The sequence below is a fragment of the Megascapheus bottae genome, chromosome 9, assembly GCF_031878675.1.
Source record: "Megascapheus bottae isolate mThoBot1 chromosome 9, mThoBot2.hap1, whole genome shotgun sequence".
NCBI classification, from domain to species: Eukaryota; Metazoa; Chordata; class Mammalia; order Rodentia; family Geomyidae; genus Megascapheus; species Megascapheus bottae.
Genome location: NC_143517.1, coordinates 8,339,859 through 8,359,464, shown reverse-complemented (window position 1 = coordinate 8,359,464; position 19,606 = coordinate 8,339,859). Strand labels below are relative to the sequence as shown.

General features: G+C 37.5%; 1 pseudogene; it reads left to right on the top strand.

The window, feature by feature from the left end:
• Positions 1-979: 979 nt before the first annotated feature.
• Positions 980-1,521, top strand: LOC150058758 (ADP-ribosylation factor-like protein 1 pseudogene; annotated as a pseudogene).
• Positions 1,522-19,606: the final 18,085 nt, after the last annotated feature.

Genomic DNA, 19,606 nt, shown 5'->3' with positions numbered 1-19,606 from the left:
GAAGGGGGGAAAACCAAGACGGGTGGGGGGTGTGGGGGGGAGGGAAATGGGTACCAAGACATGTGAAAGGATATCAATGTATGTGAATTAATGCACCTTCTATCTGGCAAATATCATGTAACCCTTTTACTAATTACAATAAAAAAATAAAAATAAATAAAAATAAAAACTTTTATTATCAGAGTGATGTATAGAGGAGTTACAGTTACATTTGTTACATAGTGATTACATTACTTCCTGAATAGTTACCCCTTCCCATGTTTTTCTCCCACTTTCCGTCCCCTACCTCCTCCCAAGGTATAGAGTTCATTTCCAACATAAGATCTATCTTTTGACAGAATAAGTAAAGCAGCATATTCATCCAAGATCAACACTCTACCTCAGATTGTACAGTCATCAAAAGGTAATGTCCTGCCAGATGCCACTGGCTCATGACTATAATTCTAGCTACTTAGGAGGCTGAGAGCTGAAGACTGAGGTTTGAAGCTAGCCCAGGCAGAAAAATCCTTGAAACTAATTAGTTAAAATTCCTTGAAATTAATTAGTTAATTAATTAAGTAATCTCCAATTAACATCAAAGAACAAAGCCAGAAGTAGAGATAGAAATTAAGAGGTAAAATGTCTGCCTGAGCAAAAGGCTGAGCAAGAGCTCAAGACCCTGAGTTCAAGATCTAGAACAAGTACACACATACACACACACACACACGCACAGAGGCAATATCCTGCACTTGAAGGCACTTTCAACGAATTATGATGTTCACATTTTTCTAGTTATGTGAATATATTGTTTTATTGTAAATGAAAAAGTAAATAATTTTATTTTTGAAAACCTTTCAGTAGAAGTTGGACATGGACGTTGCTGGCGCCGGGGCCGGTGAGGAGACCCAGGCGAGCAGAGGTGGCGCTGGGTCTGGAGTCGAGTCGCTTCCGAGCCCACGTCCGTCTGTGAGGATGGGCGAGGGTGGACAGGCGGCTCACCATGGATGGCTTCTTATCAAATATTTGTTCCAGTCTCTTCAGAACCCGAGAAATGAGAATTTCGATTTGGGGATTAGATGGTGCTAGAAAAAGCCACAGTTTTATACCGATTACAGGTTGGAGAAGTTGTTACGACTATTCCTACGATCGCATTTAATATAGAGACGGTAACATACAAAAACCTTAAATTCCAAGTCTGGGACCTAGGAGGACAGACAAGTATTAGGCCATATTGGAGGTATTATTATTCAAACACAGATGCCATTATTTACGTGGTAGACAGCTGTGACCGGGACAGAATTGGCATTTCCAAGGCAGAATTAGTTGCCATGTTGGAGGAAGAGTTGAGAAAAGCCATTTTAGTGGTGTTTGCAAATAATCAGGACATGGAGGGCTATGACACCCTCAGAGATGGCAAATTCACTTGAGTTATATGCCTTGAAGGATCAGAAATGGCAGCTATTCAAAACGTCAGCAACCAAAGGCACTGTCCTTGATGAGGCAATGGAATGGCTGGTTGAAACATTAAAAAGCAGGCAATAATTCAATCATGCCAGCTCCTCTGAAACAGAGATGATATTGTGTCTCCCTGCAAACAGTCAGGTGTGCATCACGTGACTGCATGTAAAAACTGTGATGACATTTAATCGACATCTCTGGCCATAAAACAAATGCAAATCAAAACAACTCTAAGATTCCACCTCACTCCAGTTAGAATGGCCAGGATCAAGAAATCTAATGATAACAGATGCTGGAGGGGATGTGACCAGGAGGGATCACTACTACACTGTTGGGGGAGTGCAAATTCGTTCAACCACTGTGGAAAGCAGTATGGCAGTTCCTCAAAAGACTAAACGTAGAGTTCTCCTATGACCCAGCAATTCCACTACTTGGCATTTACCCAATTGTCCAGAAACAAGGACATACTAAAGCCACTAGCACAACGATGTTCATTGCAGCACTATTTACCATAGCAAAGATATGGAACCAACCCAGATGTCCCTCAGTTGATGAGTGGATCAACAAGATATGGTATTTGTACACAATGGAATTCTATGCTGCTGTCAGAAAGAATGCCCCATTTGTAAGGAAATGGAAAGACAAAAAAAAATCATACTAAGTGAAGTAAGCCAGACCCAAAGGAATATAGGCTCAATGGTTTCCCTCATTTGTCATAATCAATAGAAACCTTGGGCTTTCATAGCAGAGATTTACAATAGAGCAAAACCTAGATACATAGGCCATATAGTATGAGGCTAAATGAAAGGACCTCCAGGATATAGAAACAAAAGCCATATAATGAGTGATTGTTGTCCTTAATATACTGTAATCTTTCATCTCTATTGCTGTCCCTTGGCTGTCTCATATTGTTACAGTATTTCACCTTGTTGTCTGATATATTGTATATAGGTATATTTGGTTATTTGAAATAGGATAGGGAAGGGAGGAAAACAAGATGAGGGGTGGGTGTGTGGGAAGGGAAATGGGACCAAGACATGAGAAAGGGTATCAATGTTTGTGAAGTAATGCACTTTCTGTCTGGTGAATATAATGTAACCTTCTATTAATTACAATAAATATAAATATTAAAAACTGATTGATGGTATAAAATGGAATGGACTGTAACATCTATAATATATATATTTAAAAAATACACAAGTATTTGGTTGGAAGGATAACTTGGTCAAGTCATCTGAAAGTTCATGTAATGTAAAATATTTCTTCCTTGCTCTTCTGTGCTAAGGTATGCTATTTGTATGGAGTTCTTACTTAAATGTAATTCTATTAAAAATGCACTCTTCTCAGGGGAAAAGCACCCCTATTTCTGAATAAATGGCTGCATCTTGTTTGTATGGTCACTAACATGTATTAACAGGGCTTTTTTCTCCCTTATAATAAATTAAGTCTTCCCAAAGACTTAGTAGACTCAGTAGAGTAGGCTAGAAACATACCATGTACTATAGCCTTCGTTTTTGCTTACCTGACCACATTTAAACTTGCTCTTTTAAAAGCTTCTAGTTGCAGGCATGAATGTGATTTTGGTGGCTACCTTTATTGGCTGATCTGTAATTGTCATTCTAAGTACTTTATAGTCATCAAAAGAATTCTGCATATATTGACTTAATTGGTTCATACAGCAACCCTGTGACGTAAGCAGGGTGTGTTTTATAATAGTCCTTCATGGCTGTGGACTCAAGGTGTTTATAGGTTGGCTTTCCCACAGACATAGGACTCAAAGTAAGACTTTTGCATCTGAAGCTTGTCTCATAAATTATATTATATATTCCTGAATATACCAACACTGACAATACACAGAACCTAAGTTAAAATTATGGTAGTTAGAGAACATTGAAAATAATGTCGATTTAAGCTTATTTGGCTATGGTAATCTTACCTAATATGGTGAAAAACACAGTCCTGAATGGTTATATTTCATGGAATTCACAACATAATAAAGAAAAAATGACATTAAAGAAAACAAAAAATATTTTAAGAAAAAGTATTTCAATAATGTATGTATGTCTCTTTATTTTTATATTAATAGATTCTGAAGTAAATGTAATGTTACAAACACTTGCTCCCTCCCCCCACAATATTTGTTGGTTTACAATAGCCTAATTTAGATTTTTATATCATAATAGTGCAAAATGGTATTCATTCAGTACAAATAATACTTAAAATTTGGAACTTTCCCCAAGCTTGCATTCTCTGGCATATTTCTTTCTTCTGCTGAACAACAGCAGCCAACTGTGTGATTAGGACATGAACGACCAGTACTCTGTAGAGTTTTATACTGTTAAGCTGTGACAGCCAATAGGTTACTGGTATTAATTGTATATTTGGCTTATGTTATTTTCCACTTAAGAATGAGTTTTTCAGAACACAATGTAACATAAGTTCTGTGTGTGTGTGTGTGTGTGTGTGTGTGTGTGTGTGTGTGTCCTAATTCTAGTAATTCTAGTATATAGCTGTTCTAATCTTTGTCTGAAGTCCTGTAGAACTTTGCTTCCTGTTTAATCTGACATGCAGATAGGAAAAAGATCCAGCCATGCAGAGTCTAGGAAGAATATTCTAAACAAAGGACTATTCTAAACAAACTGAAAAGATGTTAAAGAAAATGGAAAGAGAAGAGCCAAAGCATGTAGGGATTCACAGACCAGTGAAATATGTGTTGGTTTGTCGAGAGCCATAGAAAGCCAGAGAAATGTTTCTTAGTGTAGAAGCAGTGTGGTCTGGTGGACTTTTTCAAAACTGAACCCTTTGCAAAAGGGCTTCTGAGAAGGAAGAAGATAAAACCTGAAGGTGGAAGTAGCCTCAAGTGGTTGGTTTGGTACCACAGCCTGGGCTGAGGGGTCTCTGCAGCCCTGAGGAATGGGAAGGATGAGCCCCTATGAATCTCTGGGTGTCAAGAAGAAAAAGAAGAGAAACAAAAAACAACCCCAACAGTTCTAGTTGAATGCATTTCACTGGCCATGTTATCATTTGCTACCTGAGAAAAATAGATAGAGTGACAGCAATATTTCATTTAGTGTAATGTATCTGCCAGCCACTTGAGTGTAAATGTAGAATAGTCAATTGTCTAGATGGATATAACAGAGAGATATGGGGGAAGAGTAACCATCTATTTTGAAAGCCCATTTTAGTATTGTGTCTGTGGGCAAGCGTGTTTATGATTTAGTACTTTTAGTACTTATATAGTGAGTAAGTGATATTTTGGTTTTCTGAAAGAGATTTGAGTCCCTTCACACATTCTTATGAGCCCTTGGGCCAGATATGGTGTCACATATTCTAAGATTTCAGAACAATTTTATGGAGCAAATCCCATCATTTCAGTTTATCAGTTGATGGACTCACAAGAATAATTTAAGTTAATTTTAACAAAGAATATAATGTATTCACTGGCTTTAACTAGCTGGAACAGGTTAAGAATGTAATTGTGTTCTTTGCTGATTACCTACCATTGGTTTTATCTTGAAATAACTCAGGGAAGAAGGGAGACAGCTCTCTTTGCTACTGTTATAAATAATAGCTGTTTTGTAAGTGTATTGTTTTTTTGACATCTGTTCATTTTTCTGGAAGATTTTTTGACTTCAATAAAAAGCTACAAAGTAATCACTCTTGTTTCCATGAGAAAGAATTCGATGTGACAATTAACATTAGAATTTTTCCATGGCTGGACTTTAAAATCTGATAATTAAATGAACAAGTCAATCAAAAAGATGGGTTTTCAAGACAAAAATAAAAGAGATTAATTCAGTGCTATTGGTGTTGACTTTTAGACTGTCAATGTCCTTTGATGTTTTTGACAGTTTAATTTTATGCTAACTTGAAATTACAAAAAAAGTACAATGATGAAAAATGATTCTCTGCTATACTTGAAGAACATGGGTATAATCCATAAAAAATATCAAGCCTGATCAAATAAGCTTGGAGGTAACACAATGAAGAAAGAGAATTTGATTGATTTTTCTCTTGGAAATCAGTGCTATTCTAGTAATTATTTTTTTAACATGTAGTAATCGTCACATTTTTTCTGTATGTTGCATACAGATGAAGCAGTTGTGAAAAACATTAAATAGATTGATAATGGCATGTCATCTAGTTAATATAAAATGTGCATGTGATATATATATCATAAATTATACATTTAATAAAGAGTTTCCTCTAAGTATTGTTTTGTATTGTTTGTTCAAAAATGAAAAGATCTGGAAAAATTACGATAAGTGAACTAAGTAAAGCCCAGAGAGACAAAGATTCATGTTTTCCCTTATATGTGGAAACTAGATTTAGCTTACAAACTCATGAGTAAATGCATTGGATGATATACAAGTGTATATAAATGTATTAACTAGAATATGATAGATTCAAGAGAGGTCTCAAATAGTGCAGTTCATTAGAAAGCCAAAGTCAACGTTCAGCAAATAAAGCATCATGAAGATCGTACTCAAAAGGGGTGGGTTGAGGTTTAGGGAAAGGGTAATTGAGTGAAGAAAACAGGGGGCTAATGCAGATAAGAATCCAATGTATATTCTCCAAAATTAAGAAGAGGTAGAGAAGAGATAAGCAGGGGAGAGATGAGTGAGAATGTTGAAAGGGGTGGCAATGATCAAGATATATTGCATTCATAAACTGCTTTGTTAAATGGCAATTTGTACAACTATTTAAACACAATAGTAAAAGCAAAATAAATATTTTAAAGGAGGGAGAAAAAGAGGGAAAAAGAAGAAAGGAGGGAGAGCAGAAGAGAGGGAGGGATGGGGGAAGAAAGAGATGATAATAGTGTGAAAGGGATATTTCCTAAACTTTAATGAGTTTAAAATCCTGTAGATAAAGGCAGATACACATCAAATAATCACTATACAACGTGTTAAGAGAGTGGGCAAAAGAGAAGTAGGAGGAAACCAGAAAATGGCAAAGGTTGCTTATTTCAGTTGAAGACTGATCTGAAAATAACTTCAGGCTGGAAATCCAGAGAATGTCTGATTCATACACAGGAATCCCATTACAGATGTCTCTTGTCAGTAAGTCCTGCCCTGTTTGCCACCCACTCGCCCCCTCAGACCCTACCTCATCCCTCTGCACTGGCTTCAGGGTTTGCTTCCTACACTGGTTTTCACCATTTTCTCCCTTTATTCTGTTTCATTTCTCTGGCATTCTTTTTTATTGTATTTTATTGTGGGGATAATGTATAGAGGGGTTACAGTTACATTCGTCAGGTAATGGATACATTATTTCACCAACCCTGATAGCCCTTCTCATGTTTTTGTCCTCTTTTCCCCCTCCCCCTCCCAGCCATCTTGATCTTTCACTTCCCTTTCTTATTTCAATTAACAAATAAGTGTATATACAGTATACCAGGTAACAAATTCAGATACATTAACCACATGAGATTAACCACAAGTGGGAAAAAAAGAGAGAAAAGAAATAACTTCACATAGCACATTATGATCAGCAATTACAAAAATAAACCTCTTGTTTCAGTAACCTAGAGTTCATTTCATTTAGTTTCATGCTGTATGACTTTATGTACACAGCTTTTGAGCTATTGTAATCCTCTGTTAGGAGAATCCCAAATGTGTATTAATTATTACAAATGAGGGAAACCATTGAGCCTATGTTCCTTTGGGTCGGGCTTACTTCACTTAATATGATTTTTTCCAAGTCTTCCCATTTCCTTACGAATGGGCAATGTCATTCTTTCTGATGGCAGCAAAGAATTCCATTGTGTATAAATACCACATCTTGATCCAGTCATCAACTGAGGGGCTGCATTCTTTAGGTGACTAATATTACTCATCGCTATTCAACTATCCCAAGATTTTTTGTTTTGTTTTGTTTTGTTTTTGTTTTTTTGCCAGTCGTGGAGCTTGAGCTCAGAGCCTGAGCACTGCCCTTGAAGAACACTTTTTGCTCAAGGCTAGCCCTCTGCCACTTGAGCCACAGAGCTACTTCCAGCTTTTTCTATGTATGTGCTACTAAGGAATCAAACCCTTGGCTTTGTGCATGTGAGGCGAGCACTCCACCACTCGGCTATGCTCCCAGTCCCTCAACTATCCCAAGTTTTTAAGTACCACTTCACTGCAAATTGCAATGTCCTTCCCTGATACTGACAATTTTTAACAAAGCACAAATCTGTTTCTGAAGAAGACTGAATTACCAGGCACAGGTATCTCACACCTGGAATCCTGACTCCTCTGGAGACTGAGATCTGAGGAGCAAAATTCATTGTCAACCCAGGCAGGAAAGTCTGTGAGGCTATTTGCAGGAGGCTGAAAATGGAACTGAGACTCAAATGATAGAGTGATAGCCTTGAACCTGAGTTCAAGCCCTAGAATAGACAGGAGAGAAAGAGGGAGAGAGAGAGAGAGAGAGAGAGAGAGAGAGAGAGAGAGAGAGAGAGAGAGAGAGAGAGAGAGAGAGAGAGAGAGAGAGAGAGAGAGAGAGATTGTCCATTATGATAATCTGATTTCTTTTATCAAATCACTTTTGTAAAACATTTCTCACATATGCACTAACAAGTAGTACACATCAAGGATTCTCCTAGCAGAGGATCACAATAGCTATGTGGTCATACAGGATGAGACTAAATGAAATGAACTCTAGGATGAACAAGAGTTTTGTCTTTGTGATTGTTGTTCTTAATGTACTATGTGAAGTTATTTCTTTTCTCTTTTTTCTCCTGATGGTTAATCTCACGTGGTTACTATATCTGACTTTGTTACCTGGTATATTGTATATACATTTATTTGTTTATTTGAAATAGGGAAGGGAAGGGAAGGGAGAAAACAAGATGAATGAGAGGGGTGGAGTGAGGGAAAAGGGGACAAAAACATGAGAAGGGATATTAAGGTTGAGAAGTAAAGCATCTATTACCTGATGAATGTAACTGTAACTCCTCTATAGATATCCCAACAATAAAATACAGTTTAAAAAAGAAACTTCAGTCACAAATATATTTTTGTTTCTCTGTATGTCTGTGTGTATACATGTTTCTGTTTCTCTGTAAGTCTGCGCATGTGTGTGTATCACAAACATAATCAGAATTCTGATCTCGATCCACTAAGTGTAAACACAGGAAATATGGAAGCAAATTCATCATTAATGAACAGCTTCCACTAAATGTAAAGATTTAGAGTCTACTTCACATGCAGAGAGAAGACAGTGCACCTAAGACAGCTGAGTTTTTGGAACGCCATCTTCAAGGCCACTTAAAGTTCAGGTCCAAAGTGAATTCAAAGACAGTCAACACACAGGCCTTCTTTAGGAATTCATAAGATTTGGGTTGCTGTGTGGAAGGAATAGGTGACTTTTACAGTTTCTTTTTATGAGCAACTAGATTGATATTTGATTTATAAAGAATAAACTGAATCAATATAAAACATGTAAATGAATGACATGAAAAATCATGCATCATCTATGAAAACACTGCCAAAATCAAACTACAGAACATTGCTATCTTCTTCAGCCTCGTCCTGCTATCTTTTGTAGTGAAGCTCTCTCTGTATTGTCATTGTGGATATTTTCATTTCTGCAGATGATATAACTGGAAATTGATAGTGTAGAATTGCATCCATCCAGTTTAAGAAGCTCTAAGTTGCTTTCAGTGTGAGAAGCAGGGCTAGCTGGAGGAAGAGGTATAAAACAGAAAGTGTGAGAGGCAATGTGAAACACAAGCTGGAACCAGATCAGCAGTTGCAAAATGAAAGCCTAATCGCTTATGAGCGATTGACTTTATTTTGATATTCACATAATTGTAGATCATATGGTCTGTTAACACTAGCAAGACTTTATAGATGATGGAGCATCATAGAGAGAGAAAGTGGGGCATTCTGTCCTATTAGGGGAAACGTCAGCATATTTTGTGTTATTGGAATATGTGAGGCAGAAATATTATTAGTTGGAATTAAGTATGATTGGAGAGTGTTTGTAGCCGCCGTGTTTAAGACAGGTAGACTCTGCTAGCTTTGTAAGGTGTTAACTGGACTAAGCTCTGATTTCCAGAGATCTGAATCTTTTCCATTGCAGTAGGAGAAAAGAGCTTGCATGGAGTAAGGCTCCAGAGGTCAAGTGAAGTAGCAGCCGGGCGTTTTTCTTGCTCACCCATTCCTGCTGCTCTGCTGGCTCATCACTTTGGACTGGGCAGTAGTGGGGCCTGCAGTGGCCTCACTTAGTTCCTGAATTTCTCTAGGTCTTGTCTAGTCACATGTCTTTATTCACAAAGAAAGAACACTATTTTCTCCCACAGGATGCTCACAATTCAGAAGTTAGAAGTCTTCAGAGACGAAACCAAGTTCTGGTCATCTTCACTGGCCCCCAGCTCAAGTGCCAGGTTCCCAGTCTATCCGTATTCTACGCATTTGTCTCCACACTTCAGTTGTTCCCTGCAAAAGCCCAGATCAAGTATAAAGACAACAGCAATTTTTTTGGGGGGGGGCAGTCATGGGGCTTGAACTTGGCCAGGGCCCAATCCCTGAGCTCTTTAGCTAAGGCTACTCACCCTACCCCTGGGCCTGGGCACTGTCCCTGAGCTCTTCAGCTCAAGGCTACCTCTCTGCCTTGGAGCCAAGCCCCACTTCCTGTTTTCTAGAGGTTAATTGGAGATAAGAGTCTCAGGTTCTCTTGTGCTTGGGCTGGCTTTGAACCTTGATCCTCAGATCTCAGCATCCTGAGTAGCTAGGATTATAGGCATGAGCCACCTCGCCTGGCTGAATACAACAGCTTTAAGGATAACAATTAATTCATTAATTAATAATAAATAATAAGTTCTCACTTTAAGTCTATCTACTAATTTCCTTTGTATAATTTACATGCCATGCATTATGTAACATATTTTGCATCTCTCTCTCGCTCGCTCTTGCTCTCTCTCTCCCTCTCTCTCTCTTTCACACACAGACACACACACACACACACACACACACACACACACACGCATGTGTGTATTTTATGCTGGTCCTGAGGCTTGAACTCAGGGCATGAACACTGTCCCTAAGGTTTTGTATTCAAGGCTAGCATTCTACTACTTGGACCACAAGTTTACCTCTGACATTTATGATGCTTAATTGGAGACAAGAAAGTCACAGAATTTCCTTCCCAAGCTGGCTTTGGGATCTCAGCTTCCTAATGAGAAGCTAGGATTAAAGGCATGAGCCACTGGCACCGGTACGTACATTTTTAAATATGCATTTTAACGGATGAATATATTATGCAACATTTTTATCTTAGTGATTCCCTTACTGAGCTCTGGCATACTACATGACATGACAAGAGAAATCGCGTATCTAGAATACAAATCCAATTAAGAGTTTGAGTAAAAAAATGGGTTCAGAAGTGCTTTTGTTAATGTGTGTGTAGAAATGAGATAATGTAACAGATTCCCCATTGTTATAACATGCGCTGGTTCATAAGACTTCATTTCATAAGAGCAGTTCGCATTCATGTGTGTGTGCGAAGTTCATCTTGCAGCACTTTCCTAACAGGCGGCTGCTGAATCAGCATCACCATTCATCTGGCTGACAGGCTTTGATATTTGATTATTTGCATTTGGGACTTGATTGATCCATTTGGACTAAGAAGGTCACGCTTCTGAAGGTGGAATTGCAGGCTCTGAGACCAAGTCCCTGCAGTGCCTTATCTTTATCCTTTCCTCTGTCAAAAAGCTCTGCATGTCACTGGTTCTTAGGGCCTCACCACAGGCAGATCCAAATCCTCCCCTAAGCTTGTCTTTGAGACAGATACAGTGGCATCCCATGGCTAACCAATTGCCATCTTCCCATAGAACTCATACCACAATGCATAAAGACCTTGCACATCCACAGGATTTTAACACAATCCATTCCAAAAACAGTTTAAAACAAATTGGCACATTATTGATTGTGGACTTAGTAAGGCCTTTTTTATGGTTGGCAGCAAGCACCATGCTGCTTGTGTTTCTCCCCAGTAATTTTCTTTCCCAACAGTGGGAGAGTAAACACCAGCTGGAGTTGAGGAGAGAAGTCTGACAAGCTCATTACCCAGATGCTGAGACCTAGACTGTTGAGAGTCATCAGACCATATGGCTCTTTTTCTTTTCTTTGCTAAATCACCCATGGATGAATTTCTTCTGTATCACGGAGTGGTTTCAATGGGTTATGTGATGTACTTTGCAACTTTTATCAACCAACATCAGTTTTATAGAAGGACCTAAAGAAGCTGTATTAAAAGTAAATGTCATCAATGTTTCAAATGAGCAACAAGTTGCTACACTAATCCAAGTATTGCTTTTAGATTACAAAATTATACTACTGATATGTAGATTTTTTTAAGTGCCAAGTTTATTCTCTAAAGACAATGGAACAGGACATGTTATGGTATGAATTATATTAGGCTATCTCAAGTAGTTCTTAGATACCTGCTAAGGATGTAGCCTCGAGGCCAAGTCTCTCCTTACTTCTACAGGCAAATATGGTGATTTCCACATCTACTTTTGAAACTTTTGTAACATATTACTGCTTACTTCTCCAGGTAAACTTCAGATTACCAGATGCACTTGCCTCCCTCTACCCCGTTTCTTATTCTCCCCTGAGGAAATTCCTACATCTTCCTCCTGATTTCATGCTCAGTGCACATTTTCTGTTCAAGATTCTGTTTTGGAGGGGCTTGAGGTTGGGGTGGGGAACAGAAACCATTCATCTCTATAGCACAACCACTATTCTCCTTCAAAATGACCTGAGTTGATTCTATGTCATGGGATTTATTTAAGAAATAACGATGCTGGGTTGAGAGTGTAGCTTAGTGGTAGAGCATTTGCTAAATATGCTTCTGGTTGAATATCTGATCCCAGCACTAAACTAATTAAATGAATAGAAAATAAATACACACACTTCTTGGAAAAGTTACCATGGACAGATTCTAACAGGTTTTCATTTAAAATACTTACTCTCTATCAAGAAGGCTGTGTATGTACTTATAAAAAAAACTTCCAAATTAAACCTAGATACATAAGGCCATATAGTATGGCGCTAAATGAAAGGACCTCTAGGATATAGAAACAAAAGCCATATCATGAGTGATTGTTGTCCTTAATGTACTATGTTATCTCTCATCTCTTTTGCTGTCCCTTGGTTCTCTTATATTGTTACACTATCTTACTTTGTTATCTGATATATTGGATATATTTGTATTTGGTTATTTGAAATTGGATAGGGAAGGGGGGAAAACAAGATGAGGGGTGGGAGTGGGGGGAGGGAAATGGGGACCAAGACATGAGAAAGGGTATCAATGTATGTGAAGTAATGCACCTTCTATCTGGTGAATATAATGTAACCCTTCTATTAATTACAATAAAAATATATGAAAAAAATAACTTCCAAATTAATCAAACTACATCATTATAAACAAGGCCTCTGAGAAAACCATTTTATATGCCATTATACAGATTTCTTTCCCTCTTTTCTGATTCCTTCCAGTCTTTCATCATCAAAACCAAACCAAGCCAGATGATATTGGCTCAAGTCCATAATCCTAGCTACTCAGGAGGCTGAGATCTGAGGGCCAACATTCAAAGCCAGCCAGGGCAAACAAATCTGAAACTTTTTTTTAATTCTTGGGGTAATATACAGAGGGGTTACAGTTATATTCTCCAGGTAGTAGGTGCATTACTTCTCACACACTGATATCAGTTCTCATGTTTTTGTCCTCATTTCCCTCCCCCTCCCCCTTCCCAATCATCTTGTTTTCCCTCCTCCCCTTTCCTATTTCAAATAAACATATAAACAAATATACAATATACCAGGTAACAAAGTCAGATACAGTAACAATATGAGATTAACCAAAGGGCAACCAAAGAGAAGAGAAATAACAGTACATTAAGAACAAAAAACACAAGATAAAGTTCTTGTTTCCATATCCTAGAAATCCTTTCATTTAGTCTAATCCTATATGACCTTATATATCTAGGTTTTGAGCTATTGTAATCCTCTGCTAGGAGAGTCTTAGGTGTGTACTAATTGTTATTATAAATGAGGGAAACCATTGAGCCCATGTTCCTTTGGGTCTGGCTTATTTCACTTAATATGATTTTTCCCCAAGTCTTTCCATTTCCTTCCAAATGGAGCGATGCCATTTCTGATGGCAGCCCAGAATTCTATTGTGCATAATAAGTACCACATCTTCTTGATCCATTCATCGACTGAGAGGCATCTGGGTTGGTTCCATATCTTTGCTATGGTAAATAGTGCTGCAATGAGCATTGATGTGCTAGGAGCTTTAGTATGTCCTTGTTTCTGAACATTTGGGTAAATGCCAAGAAGTGGAATTGCTGGGTCATAGGGGAGATCTATGTTCAGTCTTTTGAGGCACTGCCATACTGCTTTCCACAGTGGTTGAACGAGTTTGCACTACTACCAACAATATAGTAGTGATCCCTCCTGGCCACATCCTCTCCAGCATCTGTTGTTATTAGATTTCTTGATCATGGCCAATCTAACTGGAGTGAGGTGGAATCACAAAGTTGTTTTCATTTGCATTTATATTATGGCCAGAGATGTCGAGCATTTCTTTATGTGTCTATAGGCCATTCCTATTTCCTCTTCAGAGAAGCTTCTCTTTAAGTCTTTAGTCCACTTTTTAATGGGATGGTTGTTTCTTTGAAGATTTGATTCGCAAAGATTCAATTTTTTGAGCTGTTGGTATATTTTAGAGATGAGGCCTTTGTCTGTTGTATGGCTATTGAAAATTTCCCCCCTCTGTGGGCTTTCTATCCATGGGACATTCCACAGTTTAATAAAGGCTGTGCATGACAAACCTACTGCTAACATTATACTTAACGGCAAAGAGCTAAAGCCATTTCCTCTAAAATCAGGAACGAGACAAGGATGCCCATTCTCTCCATTCCTCTTCCTAGTCAGAGCAATAAGGCAAGAAGCAAGCATAAAGAGGATCAAATAGGGAAAGAGGACGTGAAACTTTCCCTCTTTGCAGATGACATGATTCTTTATTTAAAGAACCCTATAGACTCCACTCCCAAGTTGCTTCAGCTGATTCAAAACTTTGGCAAAGTAGCAGGGTATAAAATTAACCCTCAAAAATCAACTGCTTTCCTATATGCCAACAATGAGAGGAATGAGGCAACAATCAGGAAAGCAACTCCTTTTGCAATAGCCTCAAAGAAAATAAAGTACTCAGGAATTAGCTTAACTTAGAATGTAAAGGACCTTTATGATGAAAATGTTAAAAACAAATCTGAGATTCTTATGTGTAATCAACTAGAAAAACAAATATAGAAGTAGAGACATGACTCCAATAATAGACTCCCAGCTGAGAGTGAAAAAGCTAAGGGAGACGTCACCTTGAGTTCAAGTCCCACAACATGTGAAAACAAAACCCTAAATTCATTTTTCTTGCTGTATAGAGAATTATTTTATCAAAACTTCCTTGCTCTATACTAAGGCTTTCAAAAATCATTAAAGTGCTGGGAATTCCTAGATCTTCATAGAGATCCTGCTGGGATGAATGTTTTTGTTTATGGAAATTTGTAAGTGCGCTCGACATAAACATTTTACTTATATATACATTTCAGGTATCTTCAAATACCTTTTTTTCCCATCCTGGGCTTGAGCTCAGGGCCTGAGCACTGTTCCTGGACTTTCTCGAGGCCTTAGCACCACGTCTGGCTTTTTTCTATGTATGTGGTACTGAGGGTCTTCGTGCATGGTAGGCAAGCACACTACCACTAGGCCAAATGCCCGGTCCCTCAAATACTTTTTCAAGAAAAGAGAAAATTGAACCTTTTCAATCATTTTTAATCTGTTGTTTTTCTCAGACTCTTTCAAGTCTATTCATAACAATTAGGAAATACACTGAGTCCATTATTATAGATCTGAAGCAAAGATACATGCATCATTTATTTATCTCTTCAATGACTACTACATTTCCAGGCAGGTAGATGATATGTATATTTTGTTTAGCAGAAGAGATTTTTTTCCTGCTGTACTTCTTATTGATCAGAGTCCAGCAAAAATTCATATCACATGGTCTAATTGGATAGTTGTGTGAAAGATTTCTCCATTTCAATAATTCTGTGGGAGGTTCATCTAAATTTCTGGAGCTCTGTGCTCCAAAACTGGAGCACTGTGATAGATAGAAAATGGTAATGACTCCTGTGTTTAACACAATTCAAGAACTCACATGAGGATTGTCATGTTCCTTCTTATCAAACATGCTTAATAGCCTTCTGCTACTACTGTTTATTCTTTCATTATTCCTTTGTATCAGAAAGAAATGAAGCAATATTAAAAATGAAATTTTATTAAGGCTAATGTTATTTATAATTTCTGCTTCTCGATGAATAAACCCATGAAATACACATGCACACACACACACACACACACACACACACACACACACACCTGAGAACAAATGCATAGAAATTCTCCATCTTCCTAAAGTATGCTGTCAAGACATTCAACTTGGTGGGTCATACCACAGTCTATTTGCAGCAAATGAAATCTATAGTCAAGACAATTTCCACAAGGATTACTAGGATGATAACAACCCCATATGGAAATCACTGCTACAGAGAAAGAGGCAAATGGCTACTTCCATTTTCTGCACTCAGTTAGATTAATTATGTTATTGTAGAAACTGGTGACTCTACTTTCATGTTACTCTATATTACCATATGTTTTATTTTGGTCTTTGTGCAAAACCAAAGATAGCTACTGTTTAGAAAAAAGTCAGCCAACTCCTGCTTAAGCTTAGTAACATGGCATGAGATAATCATGATTTAAATATAATATAGCTTTGTTTTTTGCCAGTCGTTGGGCTTGAACTCAGGGCCTAGGCATTGTCCTTCTACACTTTTTGCTCAAGGCTAGTGCTCTTCCACTTGAGCCTTAGTACCACTTGTGGCTTTTTCTGAGTGTGTGGTATCAAGGAATTGAATCCAGGCCTTTGTTCATGCTAGGCAAGCACTATACCACTAGGCTATTCCCCTGGCCTCTGAAAATAATATAGCTTTTTATCTTTATTTTTGTTTATGTAGTACCAAAGACACAGAGTCTCAGGCATGCTAGGCAAACATTCTACTACTGAACCACATTCCTAGCCCCACAAAGATTCTTTTATTATTATTATTATTATTATTATTATTGTTGTTGTTGTATTTTATTGTCGGGATAATGTATAGAGGGGTTACAGTTACATTCATCAGGTAGTGAGTGTTTCTCGAAACTTGATACCCCTTTTCATATTTTTGTTCCTCTTTCCCTCCTCCTTCCCTCTCCCAATCATCTTTTTTCCCCTTCCCTTCCCTATTTCAAACAAACAAATAATTTTATATACAGTATAGCAGGTAACAAACTACAGGGACGACTGGAACTGCAACTACCCAATAAAAGCCAGCCTCAAATATCTAACTGAGTTTCCGAACAACTTGGAACAAAGTCTCAGCATTTACATAAATATTTTGAAGAGGGGTTCAATCACAGATTATTTAAAGGCAAAATACTTTCATTTCCAGCAAGGAAGGCTAGTTTGAGAAATCTACCTTGTGATAATCATCCTTTTCTCAGATAACCAAAAACTGTGGTTCAGGAAAATTAGTATCTACTGATACACATTTTTTTTCCATTTTATTCTCAAGGTGATGTATAGAGGGATTATAATTACATTCATCAGATAGTACATCACTCTCCAACATCGTTACCTCTTCTCATGTTTTGTTCCCACTTTTCCTCCACCCACAAATGATTTTGTTTTCTCCTTTCCTTCCCTATTTCAAATAAACCAATAAACAAATAAATGTACATATAAAAATATACCAGGTACCAAAGTCAGATACAGTAACAACATGAGATAAATCATTAGGGGATAAAAGAGAAAAGAATTAACTTCATATAGTACATTAAGAACAACAATCACAAGGAAAAAAACCTCTTGTTTCCATATCCTGGAGTTCAATTCACTGAGCCTCATCCTATATGGCTATATCTACATAGCTTTTGAGCTATTGCGATCCTCCTGATGCAGGATTTTAACGTATATAACCTGGCTTGTTTTTAAATAGATGGTTAGAATTGTTTTCACTGTCGTTAAATAATATACTTTTGGGGGGGATTGAAGTACTGAAGTTTGAACTTAGAGTTTTATGATTTTTAAGTCCATTACCATTTGAGTCATGTCCCTTGTTCTTTTTGTCTTTAGTTTATTTTTCAAATAGGCATTCACACTTTACAATGGGAGAGGCCTTTGCCTCCACAATCCTTCTACCTCTGTCCTCCATCTAAGTAGAGTTATAGGCATGTATCACTACATACCACCACATTCTAAATAATATACTAGTTATTAGGACCTTTATTCATTTCCATATACTTCCTCTACACACACACACACACACACACACACACACACACACACACACACACACCTACCTATGAGAACTTGACCTCCAGAGCTTTGGTTCTGCTAATCATTATGGATTTTCATTTATTTGGTTGGCTCCCATTAAATGTTGAAAAGGGAAGACTATTTTCCTTCATAAATGACATTGATTTCCTACTTTTTAGGTTGTTGGTAACCATTTAAAATTATTTGTCATAGCCTTTTTGTAAATGGCAGAAAAAAAGCATGTGGGAAAAGAGTTGGTTTTACAAGGGAAAGGTCCCCAGGGACTGATAGTTCCTAAGGAGATGGAACTACATAAAGAAAATAGCAGCTAAAAGCACTGGGAGCCATTTAATGAAGAACCAGAAAGGGCCTTGTAGAAATTACTGAATAACACTGCGGCACTGTTTACCATTGCAAAGATATGGAACCAACCCAGATGCCCCTCAGTTGATGAGTGGATCAACAAGATGTGGTATTTATACACAATGGAATTCTATGCTGCTGTCAGAAAGAACGACATCGCCCCCTTGTAAGGAAATGGAAAGACTTAGAAAAAATCTTATTAAGTGAAGTAAGCCAGACAGAAAGGAACATAGGCTCAATGGTTTCCCTCATTTGTCATAATCAGTAGAAACGTTGGGCTCTCCAGCAGAGATTTACAATAGAGCAAAACCTTGATACATAAGACCATATAGTATGCCACTAAATGAAAAGACCTCCAGGATATAGAAACAAAAGCCATGTACTGAGTGATTGTTGTCCTTAATGTGCTATGTTATCTCTCATCTCTTTTGCTGTCCCTTGGTTATCTCATATTGTTACATCATTTTATCTTGTTATCTGATATATTGTATATATGTTTATTTGGTTATTTGAAATAGGATAGGGAAGGGAGGAAAACAAGATGAGGGGCAGGGGTGAGGGAGGGAAATGGAGACCAAGACATGAGAAAGGGTACCAATGTTTGTGAAGTAATGCACCTTCTATCTGGTGAATATAATGTAACCTTCTATTAATTACAATAAAAATTCATGAAAAAAGAAATTATTGAACAAGATTTTGCCCCAGAAGTTTTTAATGTTGGTTCATTTTTTTTTCTGAAGGGCAATGTGATGAGCTTTATAATTTAGAAAGATTACCAAAAATCTCAGATAAAATGGTCTTTCTTGGTCTCTAACATGTTACACTTGAATTATCTCCATTGAGAACAGTCTGTGAAATGTAGCCAGTGTATTCTCCAGAGCCACCAATAACCATTGAACACTGGCCTCTTCTTAGAGATATTCAGGGAAATCAATGGAGTAATAAGAAAAAATAACAGGGCCTTCATTTGCACCCACGTTTCTCTCGTCCTTCTTTTTAATTTTATTTTATTTTTATTGTCAGAGTGATGTATAGAGGGGTTACAGTTACATCTATCAGGTGATGGGTACATAACTTCTTGAAAAGGAATACCCTTTCCCATGTTTTCTGCCACTTTCCCTCCCCTTTCTCCCTCCCAATTATCTTGTTTTTCCCCTTCCCTTCCTTATTTCAAATTAACAATTAAAAATACATACAATGTACCAGGTACCAAAGCCAGATACAGTAACAACATGAGATAAACCATCAGAAAAAAAGAGAAAAGAAATAACTTCGAATAGTACCTTAAGAACAACAATCACAAAGATAAGCCTGTTTCCAATGTCTTTATGTTTTATAATATATGCAATATTTAAGACTTATAAATTATAAGTTCATACAGAAGTATATACTCAACATTTTT